This window comes from Grus americana, chromosome 6 (assembly GCF_028858705.1).
Source record: "Grus americana isolate bGruAme1 chromosome 6, bGruAme1.mat, whole genome shotgun sequence".
NCBI lineage: Eukaryota > Metazoa > Chordata > Aves > Gruiformes > Gruidae > Grus > Grus americana.
The window spans coordinates 12,861,686-12,884,848 of NC_072857.1; the positions used below are offsets into that span (position 1 = coordinate 12,861,686).

Genomic DNA, 23,163 nt, shown 5'->3' on the forward strand with positions numbered 1-23,163 from the left:
AGGGTTTGGCATGTTCCCCAGAATGGCACAGATAGCTCCCCATTTCTCATCATGTTTGTGTCAAAGTCAGCTCTAACTTTCTGAAAGAGTTTATAAGAAGGGGATGAGATGCCAAGACCTGCCTTTGGGCTTTCGTTGGTATCTAAGGAACCATACAGATATGCAGCCTGAACAACAAGTCTGCTCTTATCTCATGTTTTATAAAGGACATCCCTCAGATGCCTGAGAAAAGTGGAAGGGCTCATATAGAAGCAGATTTTATTTCCTGTGTGTGTTTACGGGTTGATGTCTTCAAAATTATTTTCACGGCAATCATGTTACTGCTGTTGCTGTCTCTTAATAGACATAATGACTTCGATGGGCTCCAGGAGGCGGAGGTGCCTGGTGCCTGTGGGGTGCAGCTGTGTAGGGGTAGGAACAGTGTAGCCCACTCTCACCTTTGCAACTCCAGCCTATAGGTTGCTGTACGTGTCGGCTATGTGCTCAGTGCAATAAAGGCCAGGGTGGTCCAGATGACCCCAGACTGAGGGTCTTCTAACTTCAGGCTTGTGACCAGAGTTCCTGACCTCATTTTTTGTCTATCATAACCCAAGCAAATGCCTGTTAAGGTTAAAACATTGGACCATTTACATTATTATCTATTAGCGCCATGTGTCCAGAGGTGAAGTGTTGTCTGATTTATAAGCAGCCTCTGAAGGATTAGGGAGAGCAACCCCATTTTGGTCATCAAATCTAGGGCAAGCAATACCATCTGTAATAATAAAGCTTACCTAAAGAGCTTAGCATGGTTTAAGTAGTAAACCACGGTGATGTGTCTCTGAACCTTGTCAGCTATCCTGGCTGCCCTTCATTCCAGTGTGTAAGTGTGCCTGGCCACTTCTCTTACATTGGGGGACCGCAAGAAACGTTAGTAGCTTGTTTTCTGTGTCTGTTTTGTCCTGTTTTGTAGCAGCCCTTGCTATGTAAGCAAGCAGCAGGCTTGGGAAAGCTGTGCTAGGCTGGATGGCCACCACTGGAGTGTTTAAGAGACAGGTTAATTTGGAAGGAGAAGACATTGGCATTGCTACTGTGTCTTCTTGGGGGTTTACATCCTAACCCAAATAACATATACTACATTTTTTTCTGTTTCATGTTAATCCCCCACAACTCTGTGTTTCACTGTTACAAAGAAGAATCCCAACCAGAGCTGCTAAATTCAAACTTTTTGGCTCAGCCTTAATTCCTTGCACACACCCATAACTGCTTTAAATAGAGCTTTGAATCATCATGAAATTCAGAGAGTTAGGCTGGGCTGGAGGGAAGGGCAGTAGACAGGGTTTGTGGCAGTTTGGGATCAGTTCACAGTGCAGATGTGCATGTCCCTGGGGACCTTGGGTGAGGTGTTTAGTCCATCCGCTGTGCTGGGTTTTTTATAGCTTGCAAAAGGGCAATAAGACCTCCCTGCCTTAGACTCAGGGTGAAGAGAGGGTAAAACCCATTAATGAAGAGAAGACATTCAGATCCTGTGGTGGTTCTGGTACAGCTCCACCTCAGCTACAGCAGTCACTGGGCTTCTTACCTGCTGTGCTCGGAGATTTTTCAAAAATGGTTGTGAGCATTTTTATACTCTTATTGTGCATGGTCAGAGGGAGGCAATGTGGCTTGCCCTGGGTTGGAGAGCAGTCAACGGCTAGTTTCCAGCAATGCCCCTGCCAGCAAATCCCACTCAGCAGAATTCAGCTGGGAGCCCTGGAGATGCAAGCGTAGCCTTGGGGAGAGCAGAGGTGCCTGCTTTCTCCTGCTCCACAAAAGTTGTGAGTCAGTTATTGCACTAGTCCCGCAGGTTTCTTGTCTCAGGATGGGCAGTTTATTCTTTTGATTTTGGAATTCCCTGCTTTTGGCTAAGACAGCATGGATTTGGAGGTGTGTGTGGAGGGGGAAGTTTGACCATTATACTATGGTACTTATATTATCCTGCTTCTTTTTAATTGATGACAGAACTATGGAGGGACTACCAGGCTTGGGATTTTCCTGGCTTTGACTGAGCACACTCTACAAGTCTTGTTCTTTTAACCTAAACAGGAGCTCTAAGCATCTCATTCTCTGTTAAAAATAATGTGAAATGAACTTCTGGAGTCCTGAAAGATGAAGACTATCCCATCTGTCTATCTGCTGCTTTAACAGAGAGATAGGAAAGGTTTCATGCTGTAACCTGAGAGGCAATTCAAACATCTGAGAAGTAATTTCAGGAGAAGGCTCGACTTCTTGCAGGTCAAAGGGCGGCTTTAGGGAATCCTCTATTCTCTGGCCAGAAGGGAGCTATTATGTTTAGAGAGTTAGGCAGTTTGCAGACCAAAAACCCTTCTGGTGATCAAACCTGAGAGTTTGTGCTGACCAGTGGCTTACTTTTTAGAAAAGACTACCAGTCCTGGAGGTTTGAGCTAACAGATGTATTTTATTTACTTAGAGCCTGGTATGCTGGGCTCTGAACTGCCTCCTGAGATATCATCAAAAAAGCATTTCCACTATCATCATTTTAAGGAGCAAGAGTCAACTGGCAGTGAAGGCTGAGTCCTTTTGTCAGTGCTCTCCCACCCCTGGGTTCTGTTCGGTTTCCCACCTTCAGGATTCAGCCCTGGCAGAACAGCTGCAGAAATTTTCACATCTTCATCCCTTTCTTATGATTTCTTCCACAAGGGAAGACTGGTAGGAGAAGGAAGGAAATGTGAGAGTGTGTATGCATGTTAGTCTTAAAATGTTGAAAGACGGGACTGTGGGAGCATTTTCTGGGTTATGGAAATGTGATGAATGAGACTTCTTGTAGAAAACAATTGCTTCGGTCCCCTCAGTGAACTGGGTGACTGGTTTCTCTGTTGCTGCAGTTTGCTTTTTTCAGATGTTGCTACATTTATTATTACTTTTTCTTTATATTTTATTTTTATTTTCACTTTATTCTCTACCTTTCCCCTTTTTCTTCTTCCCTTTTCCTTTTCCTGATTCACACTATCTAGAAGCCATTGTTCAAGGAAGAATTACTAGGGTGGTGAGATGTCTGCCTATGGCTGAAGTCTGATGGCCCATCCCTGAGAGCAGCACCTTAACCCACAGGAGCCCTTTGGCATGATATAGGGCTTTGGCAGATCAGATTTTACTTTCCCTGGAAAAAACATTTTGTCTTTTTTAGTACATCCATTCCTTGTCCATGATGCAGAGTTAACAGCATGTGCTCCTTCTCAGGAGTGCAGTGAGGAAAAACCCATCTGGTTTGTGAATGCTCAGACATTGCTCCAATGGAAGCCATGTAAATAACTAGATAAATGATTTCAGTGAGATTGTCTGTCGAGCATAATAGGTAGCAGGATCAGAATCTCTTCACAGTGAATCATTTCTTACTGGCTGAGTGGGATTTGTGCTCACAAGCCATTGTGCAGAAGCGTCCTCTGATTTTTGCTGTCTCTGTCTTTTCCCTGCCTGCACATTTAGCTCCTTGATCTCTTGCTGGTAAGCTCCAGGGAGCAGAGACTACCGTGGCCAACATCTGCACAATGCTTAGCACAAAGAGTTCAGGCATAGGGTAGGCTTTGGAGTGCTGCCATAATATGAAACTAAAGGATAAATTATTAGAAAATAATCTAGAACTTGTTATTATTTGCTATAATTTTTGCCTCTTTCATCAGATTGTGGTGGAATTGGGGGTTTTGGATAAGACAGAAGGGTGAAACTAATGAAAATAATAACCTTTGAGATGTGGGTTTCTTGAGCAGATTTGTTCATTCTGTGCTTTGTGCTCAGTACCCTTGGTGTTTCAAAGAGGGGAGATACGGGCTCACAGCTAGCATGCTAGCTTTCTGCCCTGCCAGGCTGGCTGTGAGACCTGGGGCAAATCGTGTAGGCTGTGTTCACACATCTTCATCTGGCTGCGGCTCCTGGATTGACTTGAACAGTTTAAGTAGGTCTTTACTAACCCATATCTGACTGCATTTGTGAGTAGTTCTGCTGACAGAATGGAGGGTGCAATGAACTCCAGCAGGGGTGAATGATGAGGCAGGGTAATGGGTGGTGGGGGCAGGAATGTCCCCAAGCAGAACACAGCAGTGAGGAGTAAGATGTGTGTTCACAGCCTACATTTCTCACTCATGCAAATCTCCCACTTGGAAACTGGGACAAGAGTGATTCCTTGTTTCTTCCATGAGGACGAAACATTGAGGATTGTGAAAAGTTCAGGCAGGGCTGCACAATTTCTAAGTTAGATTGAGTATGTTAAAATATTTATTGTTTCTACAAACAATTGCTGCTAGCAAATCTGTATGCTAGGATTTTTGCAGAAAGCAAATACGAAGAAAAAAGATTGCGGCTGAAGCAGGTTTTGAAGCAACCTTCAGATGAGCATTAAGGAAAATTTTTACACTGTTTTGTGGTTAAATAGTATGTTCTTTACATTTCCTTTCCAAAATAATGTCAAAAATTGATGTTAAATTCTCTTCCCCATCTGATAGAAGATGTAGTTAGGAATATCCACTGAAGACTCTTTTTTCTGGTGTTTCCACAGGTTACTAAGGTTTTTCCCTGGAGCGTGACTTCGAATATGACACTTCAGTAATGCAGAGGCTGTAAGTAAATACTATGTTTGCAACCCTTCTTTAACAGCTGTGTTTACACTTTTTCCAGAGCTTTGCTAGAACTCATCTTTGCTAGACTCTACCTTGCAACGAGCTGGAAGGTGACACAGTTCTAAAGGTGGATCATGCCATTTTAGGCACTTTATCAACTTCTTGTCTCATTTAAGAACTCAAGTAAGGCTTGCTTAATCTGCAGGAGGAAAGCCAAAGACATCTGTCAGTATTGCAGGAAATGCCACAGCAGACAAAAATAAAAATACCTCATTAGCGTAGATGAGCAGTGAATAAAATGCAATGGTGCATTACCAAAAGCTGGCATGTAGTTGGTTCCCAGGCACAGAACAAAGGCCAAGAACCTTATTTTGCTTGTGATACCACTAATTAAAAAGGCATACTAGAAGCTGAATGAATGAACCCTAGGGGCTGCTGCCCTGGTCATGTATTTGTTGGCCTTTGGTAACTTGGTGTCAGAGTTGTGTTTCTGAGGAGTCTTATCACAGAGGCAAGCTTTTGTGCGATTCCTGGTTGTGAATGCTTGAAAAAGATACAATTTCCTTCTGTTCCTCAACTTTTCCCATCTTTTTCTAAGGTGAATTAGTGAGCTATTAAATTTGGTAGCTCTTTTCTGAATTCTGCATTGTTTTTCCTAATCAATTCTCTCAGATCTGCTCAATCTCCATTTAATTCAGTCAGCTACTCAACATCCAAACCTTTTGTAATAACGAGAGTGCTATTTTTTTCTTTTATTTCAATTGTAGTTGATGGCTTTCGTCAGGTGTTATCATATAACTCAATCACTCGCCATTGGAGTTTGTAATTTAATCAATAAGGGACGGCATTTTTCTCAAAGAGATCAAAAGAGAAAGAGCTCAAGGAAAATGCACGGTAAAAGGAAGGTGAACAAAAAAGGATGATAGGAATTGTGGTTTGCACTTAATAGCTACACACCCTGGTGGCTATATCTGCCTGGCAAGTAGCAAGCAAAAGAGATACCACTATTTTAGAATTAATGAATTTAATGATTGCACCTATGCACTCATCTTGCAAAATCTAGAGGGAAAACCATGGATGTTACTTAAGTTGCTATGACAAGTACTTTGTATCAACTCCACCACAGCGAATGATGTTAGCAACCGTGTGCATGAGCAGTAGAATTCACACTAGCAGACTGATATCAAAAGAGGCACCAAGAGATGAAACTGCTATGCGAGATCCTCCAACCTTTCCCTTCACATCCCTTTGTGTCATTGCTGTTGCTTTAGACAAGGGCAGAGAAGGGAGTGTTGCGGCATCAGGCCACTCTTGTGCTCACTGAACAGCTCAAGGCTTTGCAGCACAGGGATCTCCCTGGCCTCAGTAAAAGGCGGCTGTGGCCTGTGTACCTGCTCTGTCCCCTGCCTCTGTGTTTGCTTCCACTGCTTCTGCTGCCCCAAAGGAGGGGGTGGTACTGCGCCAGCTTGGCAGGATGAGGGGATGGCTATTCATTACCAGCAGTGAGAGCTTTCTTGGTTTCATGCCTTGGCCCATCTGAGACATGCAGTGTCTGGAAGGGCAGCTCTGCCAGTTCTGCTGCAGAAGTGAATTTTGTCCCAAGGATGAAGGTTTATTTTGCTCTCAGCCTCTGGAAGGCAACATGCCTTTTTCACACTGCCAAGCAGCTTTGAGCAAGGGAGTGATATTGAATGCCCCACTGAAGATGCACTTGTACGGGTCACAGCTGGGAATCTTTCCTTGGCTGTTTGACTTCAGAGGGAAATTGTCTGGACAGGTCTCAAATATCAGGCCTCTAAAGAGTCACCCATGGTTTTGCTGATAAACTGCTGATAAGTATTATGGTCTCAACTTGGCAAGGTTCACAGAACACAAGATGAAAGGTATCAAAATTATTCATTCAGGAAATGTTAAGATTTAAAATTACAGTGAATTACTTGGTCTTTAAGGGACATCAGAATACTGATTTGCTTATGTCCCTCCCACAGCCCCACTGCTAACGCTGTAGCCGCATTTTCTGCAAATGAAATGTTGAGCCAGCCATTGAAACAAGCATCTTGGGGGATTTTTAGAACGTTTTTAATTGAAGCAAGCACATTAGTAAGGAAAGGCTTAAGAATACAACATTTTGGATAATTTTAACATATGATGTGTGGCATTCGTCTCAAAGATTTTAGTACTTCCTTTGAGTGCTACTCCAGATTGAGTAAAGAGGTATTCAGAGAGTCTTTAGGTGCTTATTTTCAACCTGGGTTGACAAACTTTTTCTCTGCTAAGCGGATAATTTCATAAGACAATAAGACAATCAATTGATGAACTCTAAAGTGAATAATCTTAAAAAAACTTACCCCAGGCACTCTACAGCAAAAGCTATCACTTAATTGCGATAGAGACTTACCTCAAGGGTTTGTTAAGTGTTGAACAGCATGAATTGAAGAATGCCTGGACAAGTGCTGCATTGGAATGGCTTGGTCCTAATTTCTCAGCAATTCTGTCTTCCTCCAGCCCTCTTGAATTCAAGTCCTGCTCCTTTTTGCACAGCTGTACTAGAAAGTTTTGGACAAGGAATGTGTGAAGTGTGCCAATCAGACGGCTACAAAATCTGCAGAACCGCAACTGGCCAACTTCTGACAAATCACTCCCTCTGCCCTTGGAAAATTTCATAGAACTCTTTTCTTGTAGGAGCAATATTGTAAATATTGGTTCATCTTTTTTTCATAAACCTATGTTTAAGTCTCTTCCCCAACCTTTCAACAGTGCCAAAGGATTACCAAACACGCACTATATGATTGCTTATGATCCCTGGTTCCTTCTGGTGCACACCAAATAATGTCATCAAAGTCAATGCAGTTCTGCCTGCCATGTTTGGCCAAATATAAGAGCAGAATTTCTCCCACTGAGTAGCTTAATGTGCCTTATTTGAAGATTAACTTCTTGCAGCAACCAGACTTTGACTGGCCAAAGCAGTCGGTGTTTTGCCTAGCCAGGCAGCCTAGGGAACCTAACTGTAAGAAGTGAAAAGCTTCTGATGAGAACTGAGGTTGAAAGCATTTCACGGGGTTGATTTAGCACTGAAGAGCTCAGTGCTTTGTGGAATTGGAGCATCCTCAGAAATATGCAATGGCACATGCAAACTGCCCCTCTGTCCTTCCCACAATAATGACTTCCTCTTTTCACCTAAAAAGGAGAACATAAGTAATTATGCTTTAGTCCCACTTGTCAGTATTTTGCACAAAATGCCTCCCTCAGAGCAGAATAATTGGGAGCTTGAGAATGTGTGTACTATGTCCAAAAACGTTTACATATAAGTTCATTCCCCCCCTGCCCCCCGCAATATCCCTTGCTTTTAAGCCACTAAAACATTTTGAAACACTTGGATTGTTTTCTCTGTCCTTCTCCCAGCACCAAATCACCTATTTTAGTGATTCCACGCAGATTAGGAATTTGGGGGAAAAAGCACGTTGCAGCCACTTTTAGCTCATCTCTTAAAGGACATTGAGTTTTGCTTCCACTGTTTTTGAATTCAACAGGCTGCAGAAGGATTGGGTGTCATTTAGCTATTAAAGATTTTTGTTTTCCTGACCATTGTGAAGTAGCATCATTAACACAGGCAAATTACCATGCTTCACTGTGCTGTGTCCATGGTGCATTAGAGGTCCTTTCCCATTGGTAAAGCTGGGTCTATTCTTCTGTAAAATGAGGGGCCCATTGGCAGTTCTTTGGCAAGTGAGACAGAGGGACTGTTTAATGAGAAGGAGAGTGGTCTAATAAGAGGGAAGAAGTTGAACATGACAAGTGCAGGGAAAGATAGCAGAAGGCTGATTTATAAATCACTGCATAATTGGGCCAAAATAGTCACCTGCTTTCAGTGGGTAAGGAAGAAGGGAGCTGCAGTCTGAGTGTAAATGAGTAACATGATTTTTCCAAAGTGCATGTTAGAAAAGTCAAGCACTCCATTCCATTTCTCTTCCCCACACCAAGTGCTGCGCTTTCAGACTAATGGAAACTGGTTTGTATTGTTTAATTTTCTTCTTTGAAACGGCGTATTGGCTTTTGGTGAAGAAATTGGACTTATGCTTGAATATGTCTGGATTTTACAAATAGGTTTTTAGTTTAATAAGATGAAACCAATTAACCAGAAAAGTCATTGCCAATGGATTTTACAAGTACATAAAAATATATTGCCTTTTCTTGAAACATTTCATCACCCTTTTAAATGTTCCTTTTTCTTTCCTTTGCCACCAGTGACAAAGCACTGTGATGAATTTATCCCCTCATGCCTTTTCCTGAAGACATTGATCTCTGGCCCTGATTGTGCGGGTGTATGTGTGTGTGGGGGTGTGCTGTGGGCATGTGCATATACATCTATTTATTTCTGTCTCACTTTGCCCCTGGGGTTGTTCAGTGCATTTAACTTGTGGCCTGAGGAAAAACAGAGCACACAAGCTATAAAAAGGTGTTCTTAAAAGGTTACTTAAAGTGGCGCAGGACCCAAGGGCTAATGAACAATCTCTCAAAACCAGGTGTTAATGCAACCACTGAAACATTTGGCACAGCAGAGACGGTGAGGAAGGCAGTAGCACCTGATTGTTACCCCACTGCATCCCTGGGAGAGGAAATGTCTCCTGGAGACTCTTCTGAGGTCCCTCATTACACCAGCTTTGCCTTGCAAGTGAGGGTGGAGACAGGGGCATGCTGTCCTGCAGCTGCACAGAGGTCTGTGGAAATGAGGTCTGGTCTCTGCCTGCCTGTCTCTGAACAGTATTGCACATTTAATCACCTCTAGTGATATTTTACTTCCACTCTGAATAATTAAATTGGAGGGAATTTTCATACGAGCCCCACCAGCCTCCTCTACCCCTAAATTGCCATCAACTCTCTGCCTTCAAAATGGCTGGGTGACACACAGGACATGGGTGCATGCAGAAGAATTACAGAATTTCTCTTTCCATTACCTCAGCCCTCCCCATTCCCTCGTAGCCTTGCCATCTGCTTAAATTGCAAAGGATGTTAACTTCTATGAGCTTGTGGGGCGGTAACCCAAGCAGGCATTGCCTTGGGATGACATGGTTTTCCCTATTGCAATCAGCTCTGTGTAAGTTGAAGCATAAGGAGTCTGCTTTGATCCCTAATAACTTTGCTAGTTTGCTTTAGTTACCAGCTGATGCAGAGATGACTAAACATGGTACTTTGGGGTAAAACAGGGTGTCTGTCTAAGTACATGGCATATGACACTCAAAATTAGCTGTTGCAAACAGATATGTCTGTTCACACCAGCTTTGCCCAATCCTTCAAGAAAACATCTGTATCATCTGAAAGAATAACAAACACTAAATTTTGGTAATAGGAAAGGCTTTAATTATCTTCTTCCACAAGCAGTGGGAGTGCCCTGCAGGGCAGTGCCCTTTTTGCATCCCTGCTTCCATTTAGCAGTGGTTATCACATTTTAAAAATAAGTCTAGCTCTTTTACCAGCAGCCTGACATCATTACTATAACTGATGATCGAGTTGAAGGAAATGATTACATGGAAGGCTTTAAGGAGACACTCCTTTCAATGGGGTGTGAACTTCAACACAAACCAAACAGTTCCTCCAAGTCCTCCTGGATTTGTGAAACTCTCTTAATTAGCCACACCAAGTTGTGAATGATGCTGCCCTTTCAAAAAGCCAGGACAGCCCAACACCTCCTTCCAGTAGCTGTTGTGTGTGAGCAGCATGTGCTGGTTTACATCCAAGCTCTTCCGCTGCTTATTTAATTCTCACTTTTTTTTTTTTTTTGCCTTTGTTGAATTCCTAGGCTGTCCCTCATATTAAAATGACCTTGTTCCTCCAGGGAAACCTCCCCCCATTCAAACAAATGGTACCAATACCAAATAACCACTTTGTGGTATCCAGTTTTGTTCTGCATTTGTTTTAAAGCTTCCCAGGAACCCTTGGCTACTTCGCGCAAACTGCTAACTTGAGGGTAATAATTTTGTCTGGGTTTTGTCACAGAAATTCAATTAAGGAGGATTATGAACACAGTTGTAGGCCTGTTTCATTTACAGTTGCAAATGAAACCCAGGCCACACACTGATCGTTTATATAGGAAAGGAGATGCTGTGTAGTTTTGAGTGGCTGAATTACCTGCATGTTCCTTTGTGTGGCTTCACTTATTGCAGAAGGGAGGGGAGGGAGACTTGCAAAATGAATAAAGGAGTGACGGAAAGGCGGGAAAGAAATCACCAAGGGAAAAACTACCCCCACTGCTTTTCCCGAGGAGGCACACTTCCCGTCTACACATAATAAACTCCACAGGGAATTTCTTCCTCCTTAGAAAACATATCCCGAAGGGCAAGAGTGAGTAGTCCTTTATTTATTTATTTATGGTTAACAAAGAGCAATATTCTGTTTTCATGGCCTTGGTTTGGCTCCAAGTCCCAGAGCCACCAGGGGCAAGGCATATGGTTTCACTTTTTTTTTCAGTTCTTATTTCTGGGCCATGCAAGCCAACTTTTTTATTCCTTTTTTCTCTTTTCAAGTTTTTCTGCAAGCAGCTGAATTCCCCAGGTAGGAAAGGGGAGAGGAGGGGGAAGGGAGAAGAGGACGTTTACCAGATTGGAGCAAAATGATAGCTGCTGCAGAGGCTGGCTCCTGGTGGAAGCAGTGTGTTTGGAGATAATGAAAGAAGAAGGGATTTTGTTTATTTTGTGGGATGCCTTTTTTAGCTATGAAGGGCAAAACAAAGGCAAAACTTGTCTTGATGTCCTCTGATGAAATATCTGTGTTTGTAAAGGAGCAATATATCTCAGCTTTGCTTTGCGACAATAAACTTGGGAATTACTTTGCACCACTCTGGAGATATGTGAAGGGCACAGCACTTGGTCATCTCTTTCTCCTCATACGGGCTTGGTCCCACAGCTTTGGGCTCCGTCCTCTAACCCTTTGGCTGGGAAATCCCACACTGATTTCCCTGGGGTGTTGCCTGCCTGAAGACACATAGGATGTGGCCTCCTATTACTAATAAGGCTTAGCTCTCATCTACTAAATTTTATTCACCATTTTGCAGGTGGGGAAGAGAGAGGTGCCCAAGGGTGGAAACGCAGCTCCAGTTGAATCAAGAACAGGAACGGCCCCAATCTCCAGTCCCTGTCCTAAGTATCTCCTGCTAGTGAGAGCTGGAGTGTCTGCTAAGGGATCTACACCATGCATCGCCTCAAGTATAGTCTATTTAACAACTCATTTTCCTCTTGTTTCTTGCTTTCTTCCTGATCCTTCAATTCCAGGAAGGGTTTTACTGTCCTTACTGTGGTTTCAACTACGTGCCCAAGAGGCTTACTGGATTCTTCACCAGATAAGGCAAAATAAGCTCTTTTGTTTCTACCTTTAGATCAGATGCTGTTTCTATACACCTCTCTGTATACAGCCTTGACACTGTTAAAGTCTGAAAGAGAGGCAGGCAGCTTATTAACTCTCAAAAACTTCAGCAAAATTCACTGGAAGTGATGCAGTAAAGTGTGAACAATATCTACCTTTGCTCCAATTCCAGGGCAATTCACCCGGTGGTGAGGGGCTTTTACAGTGATTTATATTTCTCAGTTGTTTTGTGGTAGAGTTGTCTTGCGTCAGACCACATTTCTTGTTGAGCAAAATCTGGATTAAAAAAATGAAAGGCCTTATATTAAAGGATGATCTGTGAGTCTCTTAGCTTTTGGGCACCTTTTCTGAAGAAGTTAGGACAATTGAGTTCAGTGCCCTCAGCAGCTTTCAGTCCAGGTGAACATGACTTTGGAGAGGGTATTATGACTAGATGGATTTGAGTTTGAATAACCTTGCAAAAGTCACTGGGTTTATGCTGACACAAAAACGCTGGGGGAGAAAAGGAGGAGTAGCAGGGTTTTGCATAACTATCAGGTTATTTTGTTACAGCTGATTGGGACGATCTATCATAATCCAGTTTTGTTGTATAGTGGAGGAAGGAGCTGAGCATCCCCAGAGAGTGACTCATCAGAAGGGCGTACCCAGAGGCGACAGGCACCAACCTTCGGGAGTGCTGATCTCCTCCCACTGACGTACCAAGCGCCTCACTGCCTAGCCAAGCCCCGCTTTCAGGTGAATAAAATAGGGTGAGATGAATCTCCGCCTACGTTTCAATCACATGTTTTATATTTGGTTAAGCATATAAAAATAGCCCTTTTTTAAGCATCTTTCAATCTGTAGATAGTAGAGTTAGATCCTTAGCCAGCATAAATGAGTTCAACGTCAGTGCTGAAGAACTGATTTTGATGGAATAACTTCTGCTTTGCTCCAGTTCAAGCGGAGTCAAATCTCTGTGGAGTTTTTGGGGGCTGTTCAAGTAGTACCCCTGATCTTAGTACCTAAACCTCCGCAAAGGGACAGAAAGGGACGGTGCAGTATGAAGGTACACATGATTTGAGATGATGCCTTATGTTTTGCATAAAATGCTTTTAGATTCATGACATCTGGCAGGATTGCCCTCTCAAAGTGTAGCAGAAAAATAATCCTCTCAAATCAGCTCTGATGGAGAGTGAAATGCTTTTCACTAGCCTAGTTTAAAAATCATATCTGAGCCTTTCCCTCCTGTGGCTGCTAACTGGTTTAGCACAAACAATGAACACAGTAGCCATTTCAGCAGTTTCCCTGGAACTTGCTGTACATTTTTAATTCTTTCTTTTCTTTCTTGCTTTTTTTTTTTTTTGAACAAGCTTTTTTTACACAGAAGGAAAATGTGTAGTTGAATCATAAAGCTAGATAAAGTATTGTGAGCCTGTGTCGGATTGAGGTCCTTTTCAGCCAAATAATGACTTTATCTGTTTATAATGGAAGAATTGAAAGAGATGTGGGAAAGTAAGACTGCAACACACTTGGGAGCCTATATTTCAGTAACGAGGAGGAGGCTGACCGTTAATATGGGAATTAATAACCCTCCAAAGCCACCTCTTTTGAGCAGCTGCAGTAGGAACTGGCAGTGGAGAATGCACAGACTAATTCTCTTTCAGAGCAGCTAAAATTAAATGTTTGTTACAGCTTTATGTATGTACACTCTCAGCAGAGGCCGTTTTCCTCCTCTTTAAGCAAACTCAGAAGAGGAAGAACATTTAACAGCCTCGAACCACCCAGTCTGTGTGCCGTATGTATGTGCCGCTGAGCCATGCCTGGGTTGTCAGTGCTTAGACTCTCCCTGGAAGGTGGGATCTGGGCTGGTTGCTAGCAATCCGTGTCGTTACAGGCATTGGAGCAAAAATGCTAATGTCGATCAGAAGGGAAAGGTTTGAAATTGTAAGCAAACAGAGAAGATCCATCATGCGTTTTCACAGATGATAAAGGGCTGGCAGTGGCAGTCTGCTTATCAAATAACTAGATTTATTGAAATAGCCTGTGCTCTCATTAAATAGTTTGCTTTTTATGTTTTCATTTTATTTCATCTTACCGAAGGTGGCTGGGGTTTTTTCAAACCTACTATTACTGCCATGGCAAACTGGCTAATTTAGATCATTTCTTCTGTTAATGCTTAAAAGAAGCATGGACTGCAGTGTTCTCTTCTCGCTGACGTAGTAGGACCTCAGTGCAAAGCCAATCCCTGCCATGAAATCTGAGCTTCCTGGAAAATAAATTATAAAATCAATGTAATAATTATAAGTTTGTTCCTTGCAAGATGATAGTGCTGGTGGAAGTGTGGCTACACATTTCATTTAGCATAAGCCTAGTGCCATCAGCTATGCACAGAAAACAGAGTAGGATCGATCATTTTTAATCACTAGAGAGAAATAAAATGCAGAAACAAAAACGTTGCTAGCATGATATGACATCCCTGTGCTGAAGGGACCGTTCCTTTCATGGCTCAGCGAGGTACCGCATTTTGTGTTTTTGTTCCCACGGGAACAAGCTTCTGCTTTCCTCCTTTTCTGAAAAAGTTTGTAAGATGAGAAGTGAAATATTAATAATTGAAAATGCAAGTTGCAGTAATGCTGTTTGCATAAGGATGTTTCTTGACCCATGGAGAATATTCACTGTTTGTTGGAGAAAAGATCATCAGAGGAACTGTGGGAGCCTGATGGATCTAAAGGCTACCTGGCAATAAACATATTTCTCGAATGAATCTTAACGTGGTTCCCAAGACTGGAGTTCTCTATTTATAGCCTGCCCCTTTTCCTGGAGAACCTGAGAGACTACCAAGAGAATCAATTGCCCCCAGCACTGGGTGTGGTGGCAGTAAGTAGACGTTAGCACGGAGAGAGAGTTTTTTAACAAAGGACAGGGAGAGAAATCCTTCCAGCCAGCAGAACTGGCTTTGTGAAGTTGAACAGTCCCAGTGACCTTCACTGAGAAAGTCCTTCTCCAAAGACATTTGAACGGTGAACTACATGGAGTTGACTCTGCTGAGGTTTTACCCTATAGTTTCAGAAACTGTGGTGCTTTTTGGTTTGGGTTTTTGGGGTTTTTTTTTGTTAAGCCAGATGCTTATGCTGCAGAGCCATCCTTCCATGCTGTTTTGAATGCTAGCGGTACCGAAACATTACTCATGAAGTGCACACACTGTTACGATTCCTCACGTTAACTCTTAGCATATTTATAGGCCTCATTTCCATTTTTTGTGGTCTCATTAATGGAACAGCAATAATAAATTGAAATGTTAATGGGGGATCATTTCACCAACAGCAGAAGGTATTAACGAACTTGATAAGATAGTTGAAAGGAAAATAACTTTTTAGTAGTGTAATTTTTTTAACCATAGCCCCTGACTGTCTCCTTCCAAACATGTGTACTTGGGGCACTTTTGAAATTATTAACATAATTTCATATGGACATTTTTAAATACATTTCCTGGATGTCTTGCATGGGAGATGGACCATTTGCAGAAATGCCAGCGGGGGCAGCCATTCTGGAAGTTGAAGCATTAGCAGACTTTGCTGTAGTCATGGCGGTAGGGATAGAAACCCAGAAAGCCCCTTTTGTCCTTGTGAGTTAAATGACCTTCATTAACAAGGTGTGAAAAAGTGGTCCTACTTGTATGAAATGGGCCATTCACATCCTGCTGTGAAGTACTTGGAGATAGCCTTCAGATATAGTCTCATCTAGAAGTCAAATTCCCCAACAAACAAGAGAATTGTACCTTTTAGTCATAGATTTGTGGAAGGACCCTGAGAAGTCCCTTGGCAGCACTGTATCTCACTTTTCCCACTGATAAAGTGGAGGGCTTTTGATTTAATGAAACACAGTAGGATTTTCAGGCTTAGTCAGTTAGTATCTGTGGAGACTTTAGTATCTTCTGAGGGAGAGGTGGTACATTGTAGGGCAATCCTTAGCTGGGAGTAAGCAGTACTAAACACTGTCCAAGACCTTTCTCAATGCTATACCTTGTTGAAGACATCTGTGTTGGAGTTAGTTACAGCTGTAAGGACATTTCTATATGTATGTTTAGAAGTTGTACGCTAAAATTTGTAATAAACATGCAGTAAATTTGCATTCTGGCCCCTGGTACAGAGCACCTGTTTGAGTCTTTTGTTGCTTAGTTCTAGAAGGTTTGTTCCCAATGAGTTTTCATCTCTCTGAGGACATGCATTAATGCTTTCTGGACTTTGCCAACCCACAAATATAGTAGAAGTTTTCAAGTAGAATGGCAACTTTTCACCCACCTTTCTTTCTTTTTGTTAAACAATAAATTTAAAGGTACTAGAGTGGGTCAAGAATTGTATGTTTGAACTGGTTGTTTCATATAAGATAGCAGAGATTGGCATTTAAATGTGCCATTCAAGCTAATCTTCTCATAATCAGGAGTCTAATGACCTAGAAACTTAATGTAGTCTTGTAAGTAAAAATATGTGCATTTTTTTTAGAAAACAGAAAAAAAATACTGTTTTCAAAAGTGGGATGTGATTTGTCTAGTTTTGTCTTCTTTTGTAGGTTACATTAGTTTGAAAATTACTTTTGTGTGGTGTCATCGTCTTGCTTCCATGCAGGCAAACTGCATGAGCATGAGCCCACTGAGCATGAGATGAGCAAGTACATATGGAAGTGGACAGATAAATGCCAATGCAGGGACATTTGAAATAGGAAAAAAAAAAAAAAAGAAAAAAAAAGGGAAAAAAAAGAAAAAAAAGAAGATTATCTGTCTAGCCTTATTGGCAAATAATCAGAAAACTGACTAGAAATATTATATTGCATTTTTTCTTGCTTAGAGCTTGATTCAAAACTCACCGAAATGAGTGAAACTTTCTACAATGTGCTTGAGCTTTGGGCTGGGACACCTGATCCTCACTTACTCTTCCCCTGTCTCACTGCAACAAATTGCTAAGTGCCTCAGGCAAATGAAGGTATTTTCAACAGCCAGCACTACCAACACTACCTGGCACTGGCAAAGCAAACTCAATCTGCTGTGGCAGTAATGACTCGTCAACATGTAGAGAGGAAAACAGTTGCTTTGATTAATATGACATGAATATGGATATGGATATGGATATGGATATGGATGTGGACATAACCCAAGCACGTGGCATGGGGTTATGTATTCTACAAGGTGTCATTTTTATACAGACAAGTGACCTTAAAATGCTTATTCCAGTTTGCTGCATCACCACCTTTTAAAGTTCTTACTCTTTAGTTGTAGTATAACTGTATTTAATTTTCTCCCTGTTTTTTATGTTTTATAAAGTTCAGCGTGTGCAGATTGAGTTTGGAGATAGAGGTGGAGCACAGCTGGTGGAGTGGAGGAGCCGGGAGGGAGCAGATCTTTTTAAAGCAGCTAAACTTGTAGCCAAAAAAGATACTGCATTTATAATGTTCCCAGTCTTCTCAATACTTAACAAGAAAAATGATTGTGAGTGTGTGACGTGAATATTCAGCACAGAGCTTTGGTAGCTGACCGCTCTCTTTTCACAGCCATCCAACCGCACACACATTCCTAAGGGATTACCTCACTGCCAGTACTCCTCAAAGTGTGGGATACGATGAAGCCGACCAACTGCAAAGCTCCTTTCTGCTCTGCGGTGCTGATTTTAGGCAATGACCTTTAAAGCTACAAACCTAACCCTACATCTACCCCCAGAAAGATTTTTCATCTGTTAGCTAAATGGAAGAGATGCTGGGAGTGGAAATAGAGTCTGTAGGTTACATGTAGAAATTCCTCTCCAAGCTTTCCACTCCTCTTTGGCTCTAAATACTCAATAACTTTCCAGCCAGAGAATGTTTGTCCCTTCCTTCTCTCTCTCTTTTTTGTGTTCTTCCCTTGTTTTGCATATTCTGACAACACTGTTTACTTCAGCCTGCAGCTCCCACTGCTTTGTGTGCTTTCTCCTCATCTCACAATTGCACAAATAAATCACTGAGGAAAATTTGCATTTGATGGGAATTTTTAGGTGATATTAAGTTTTATGGGCGGAATATAATGTATGTGAGTTGGCTTAATTAAACTGAATTTTCGTTTGTGACACGGAAGTCTTTATCTGCACAAGGCTATTTTTGTCTTACATCTTTTTTGCTATTAAACATGCCAGTGGATTTAAAAACCTGAGGATGACAGGTCTCAGAAAGGATCATCTCTCTTGTATCAAAATATCTGCTTATGCCAAGTGGAGCAAATCAGCATCATCACAGAGCTGAACAGTTAATTTATGCCAGGAATTTCTGAACGCCAGGCGGTCAGAGTCCGAGGCCCATATGTGTTGTAGCACCCTCTAGTCGCTCTGTTGGTAACTTGTCTCACTCTAGAGGAGAGATGAAGTCTGGCAAAAGAATTTAGATCAAGCGAAAGTTGATTAAAAGTTTGTCCAGAGTTTCCGTGCCCTGATATGCTACATAGGTTGAAAGTGGCTTCCTTCCCCCTCCCAAACAGTGGTGTGTGCCCCAGAGTCCTGCTGGATTTGGCTTTGGTAAGCGCAGGGCTTTTCTCTCGCCACTGCCTGTTCTGCTGCCAAGGCAAAGCTTGTGGATGGGGTGCAGTTCATTGTTGAGATTGCTGGGGCTGAAGCGGGCTGCGAACACAGGCTACCTGTTCTGCCACCGAGGTTGGGGTCACAATACCCACAGAGCAGTACTGAGCTCGTGGGAAATTAATCTTGTTGGCTGCTGCAGCTTTGTTTCAGAGAGATGAGCAACCAGCCTCCAGTTCCCACTTTCACCCTTCTCTTAACTATATGAATTGAAGGAAAGGGCAGAAATGCCATTATACCCTGGGTCACGCACCTAACTAGAGCATGTTTAATGCATATCACTGAGCAGGAACTTGGTCTGTGATATTTCTCCCTCCATGAGCATCAGGAAGGGCTGTGAGCCTCCTGCAGCATCCCCAGATCTGGCCTCCTGGAGCGCAGGTACTTGGAAGGGTTCCATACAAGTTCTGACTTTTTGACTGTTTCTCTGGAATAAGACTGGCAAATTATAGCTTGAGATTGTCACACTGATTAATACTAATAATGCTGGTGCAGGTCCCCAAAGTGCATGAGGCACTGATGAAAGTGCTAGTTTCAATTTATTTAATTTTCAGGCCAAAGATTTCCACACTTGCACAACTCCCTTCACTGCCATTTTCCATGCAAAGGGCCTGCGTGCCCCTGAGACTGATACCGCATCTGCTCCTCTGCAAAGACAAAGATAAACTGGTTCATGGTGTGTTGTTATTTCGCTTGCTCTTCAGCATAAGAACAAGCAATAAGAATGCATTTAAGATGTTAATGAAATTAATGAAAGCCAGATCTCGGAAACAGCTGAGATTGTTGACTGTCTCAGGCAGATTTGTACTTCATTTTAATTACAGATGAGCCAGAACCAAAACCCTGATTAGAATTGCTCCAAATTTTGGATCCACATCTCTCAGCTTTGCAGTTTGGACCAGTTTCCAGTGTTTAATTCTCTTCCCATTTTATTTTTCCTTCTGGTTTTACTCCAGGTGTTTTAATGCTTTCATTTTGTCTCTGTGAAAGACCGGCCTTGGTGATGGACATGATTGCTGCTGCCACAAGTCCCACCGGGGCTGCAGAGGCGTAATTTGGTAGCAGGATGCACTGATACATGCTGGGGGAGCGTGTACTAGACTTTGGGTTGATAAACATTTCTGTGCCATCTATGCAGGCAGGCGGCTGCCCCTCCTGGCATTCTGGCAGCTCAGTAAAATACGGCCCCTGGGAAGTCCTCCTCCATTAAATGGCAAACGTCTTTCTCTCTGGCCTGAGACAGCCACGACTCCTGACCAGTCCCCCAGCCACAAATCTGATGGATGGTTTGTTACCATGCCTTCGCCCGTAACGCCAGAAGACCCCATCGCCGGTGCAGTGTTGTCAGTTTGCACGTATATCAATTCCATCTCAGAATTTATACTTTGATTAAAAAGAAAAGCCTCTCAGAGACAGTGTATTAATAATGAACAAATTCCTTTTTATGTCTCCTGGATATAAGGGGACCTCAAGCCTCTCCCTGGGGAGAGAGAATGGCCTGAACGGCCCAGTTAGAAACCTAAGAGGCAGCAAGCACACAGGAAAGGCTGGTTTATTACCTTTGTTCTTTCTTCGCTATACTCAAATCCCAGGAACAGCATTATTTTGGGCCATAGATATTGTACTGTGCATTTTTAGGGTAGGTTGAGAAAAACACCTGATCATAATGGCTTTAAAAACAGTGATGAAAGAGGGAGAGGAAAAAATAATTTACATTAAATGCTACAGTGCTTCATTTACACAATACAATAAAAAGCAAATTTTGTGATTCAAGTAATGATTGCAGGTTATTAAACTAGGCTTTAAAGACTTTATAAATGAAAGGCTTTTAATAAGTGATGAACATGGATGATAATGCACTTGAAAATAGAGAGAATCTTTACTAAGTTTGACACATTTGTTCTCCACCCACCCACTTCCCTGCTACTTTACTTGGTCCCTGGATCACTATCACAAAAATGCGCCAGTGAGACAAAGCTTTAGCTGGGAAACTACATGGGAAAGCACCACCTTCCATGGCTGCCAGGGCCTGGAGAACATGACATTTTGGGGAGAGGCTGTAACACTATGGATTCCTGCTGACTGGAGCAGGGGTCATGGGGCAGCTAAAGCAGGTGGGACTCCACTTCCGGAGCCAAATTCATCGCCAGATGGTTTCCATCTACGTGTGTAAGAGAGAGCTCCTACGCCAATGGTTGAAAGATTAAGCTGAGAGCTCACTGAGACATCAAAGTCGCCCTCCCTGGACAGCCGTTCAGTTAGAAAAGCTGGCAGCTGATGATGCTAGCAGGCGTCGGGGCCGATGGACAGAGCTGAGCTGTGCTTCATGAGGGCCTGATTCAGAGCATATTGACACCAGTGCGTGCTTTCTCACTGGCTTGAAGGATCTGGCCTGGGCAGTGCTGGAGTGAGAAACTTTCACGATTATTTCACTGCTGCTTTTTCTTTTTGAGGGTTAGTTCTGATTGTCATCAGAAAGGGACTTACTGACCTGGAGGGGACATGGCAGAGGGAGAGGCAGAGCTGTGCTGCTGAGCCATGCAGCAGACGGTAAATCCTTCCTTCTCTCAACCGGTAATAAACTGATGCTGGTGTAAGGGAAACTGTTCCCGCAGGTACTGCCTTTTGATTAGATATCTGAGAGTCGTAAAAAACTTTCTGTTACGTGGGTAAGCGTACCAGACAGCCCTGCCCAACTGCCGTTTTGGATAACTTAATTTTACCTGCTCAACTTGCCTCCTCATTTCAGTGGAATATTCTGCTCTATTTTGCCTAAATTATTAAAGACTGATGAGGTTTCCAACCTAGAAGTGGCTGCATTTCAGTGATGGATGAGTTGATTCTTGTGTGGATATAGTAATCAAAGCATTTTTAAGCATCTTCGGCATGAAAGGCACAATATAAATGTGAAATATTATTTTGTGCCATGCAGCTGCTCAAATCTGAAATACACATTATGTCTCGGTAATATAGACAGTGCTTAAGACTGTTAAATTAAACTATTAAAGCCTATAGAAAAAACAGAGATGACAGAGTGCAAATTAAATCTGAATTATCATTAAATTGCTGTGCCAGTAGTTTTCAAACACATTCATAGTGACCTGGAAGAGAGCAGGGGGAGTGGAATGACATTCACACCTCCTAATTGGAGTCATTATCTGTACTTTGTTATCATGCTGCCCACAACAAGGACATTGTTGGGACAGCGGTGACTCGGGTAGGGCAGAAGGATGCCTGTGGACCACAAGGGATGCATAGGGATGTAGTGAATGTCCTGCCATCTTTCTGATTTAAAGCCAGGACACGGCCAGGCAGTCACTTTGTCAGATCGGTAGTTTTTAAAGGCGATAAATGACTGCAGGCTCTTTTCTGTGCAGGGCAACTGAGGCGGGAAAGGAGGGGCACGGTGTGTAGCTGGCTTGTGCTTGTGAGAAATGTTGGTGTCGCAGGGACGTGCCAGTCCTTCCTTTCCTCTTCTCTCCCCTGCTAACAGCCCAGGCTCAGTGGGGGGCCTCGCTGGGGCTCATAATAATTCCAGCTGTGGGCCTTCATGAAATATCAGATAGAAAAGGAGCTTTTTAGGTCATCCAAATGATCAGCCTGCCCAAACATGAGCACGCATACCTGACAGTATGTTTCTCAGCTGCTTTGTCCAGTTCATTTATACCCAGTTCCAAGTGATGAAATTTTCAGAGCTGCCTTTGGAAGTTTATCCCTGCCCCAGTCTCTAATAGACACTCCACAGTGCATTTTAAAATTAAGATTTCACCTTTGTTTTCCTCATTTCATTACTCGTGATGGTATCTCCATGTACCTCTAAAAAATCCTTAATCTTTACAAGCACTTGCAGGCACGTGGGTATCTGTTTATTGTAAGTCAACCTCATGCCAATCCATCAGTTTGCCTCTTGGAGCACTTTATGACTGCAGAAAGTGATTGATTTTCAAAGCAGACACAACCTTTAATCTGCAGAAAAGGAAACAAACTTTCCCCTGCTTCTTTGCTGATTGAATCTGGAAATGAATGAATGATACCTGACTCAAATGTGTTTCTAAAATAATTTTCATTAAATATAATCGGTCAGTGCTGATCATCAAAAGTGTCTGGAAGATTGGCCTATATATGTATACGGTACTAAAGTCAGAATGAGCTCAGTGATCGATATTCATCCAACATCTTAATCTGCTCAACAGTATTAAATGGATTTTCCCAACATCCCTGCAAAGCGGGGAAATAATGTAACTCTTGAGCAGGAATATTAAAGCAGAGAGGATAAATGTGATGTCCAAAGCAATGCCGAGCAGCTCCTGACTTCTCTTTGCACCTGTCATCCTGCTGTTTGTCATCATCAACTGATGCAGTTACAGCTGGGGAAAACTCCCAAGGATGGCCAAGAAAAGCCAGGGTTTGGCAAAACCGGAGGAGACATCTCAGTGCGGCTTCCCCTGTCTGTGTTTTGTAGTCCCAGATCTGTCAGCTGCTTCTGCCAGTGGCTGAATTGGGACTAAACCCGAGTGCTCACACACACAGCCTTAGTTCTGAGTATGGTTTATTTGTTCTCTGGGAGGTTTGTTAGTTGTTGGGCTCCTGTAGAAATGACAGGAACACAGATCCCTGTCCTTAAGTCCATCCCTTGCTACGCTGCT

At 42.6% G+C, this 23,163-nt stretch overlaps 1 protein-coding gene across 7 annotated transcripts in view; it reads left to right on the forward strand.

Annotated features, from left to right (window-relative positions):
- Nucleotides 1-23,163, forward strand: part of SEMA5B (semaphorin 5B) — a 279,436-nt gene that overhangs the window by 82,547 nt on the left and 173,726 nt on the right. For all 7 annotated transcript variants that reach the window (XM_054829587.1, XM_054829586.1, XM_054829589.1 and 4 more), the window contains one exon: nt 4,529-4,589. The gene's annotated coding sequence lies outside the window, so the exon portion shown is untranslated. The remainder of the gene's footprint in view (nt 1-4,528; nt 4,590-23,163) is intronic.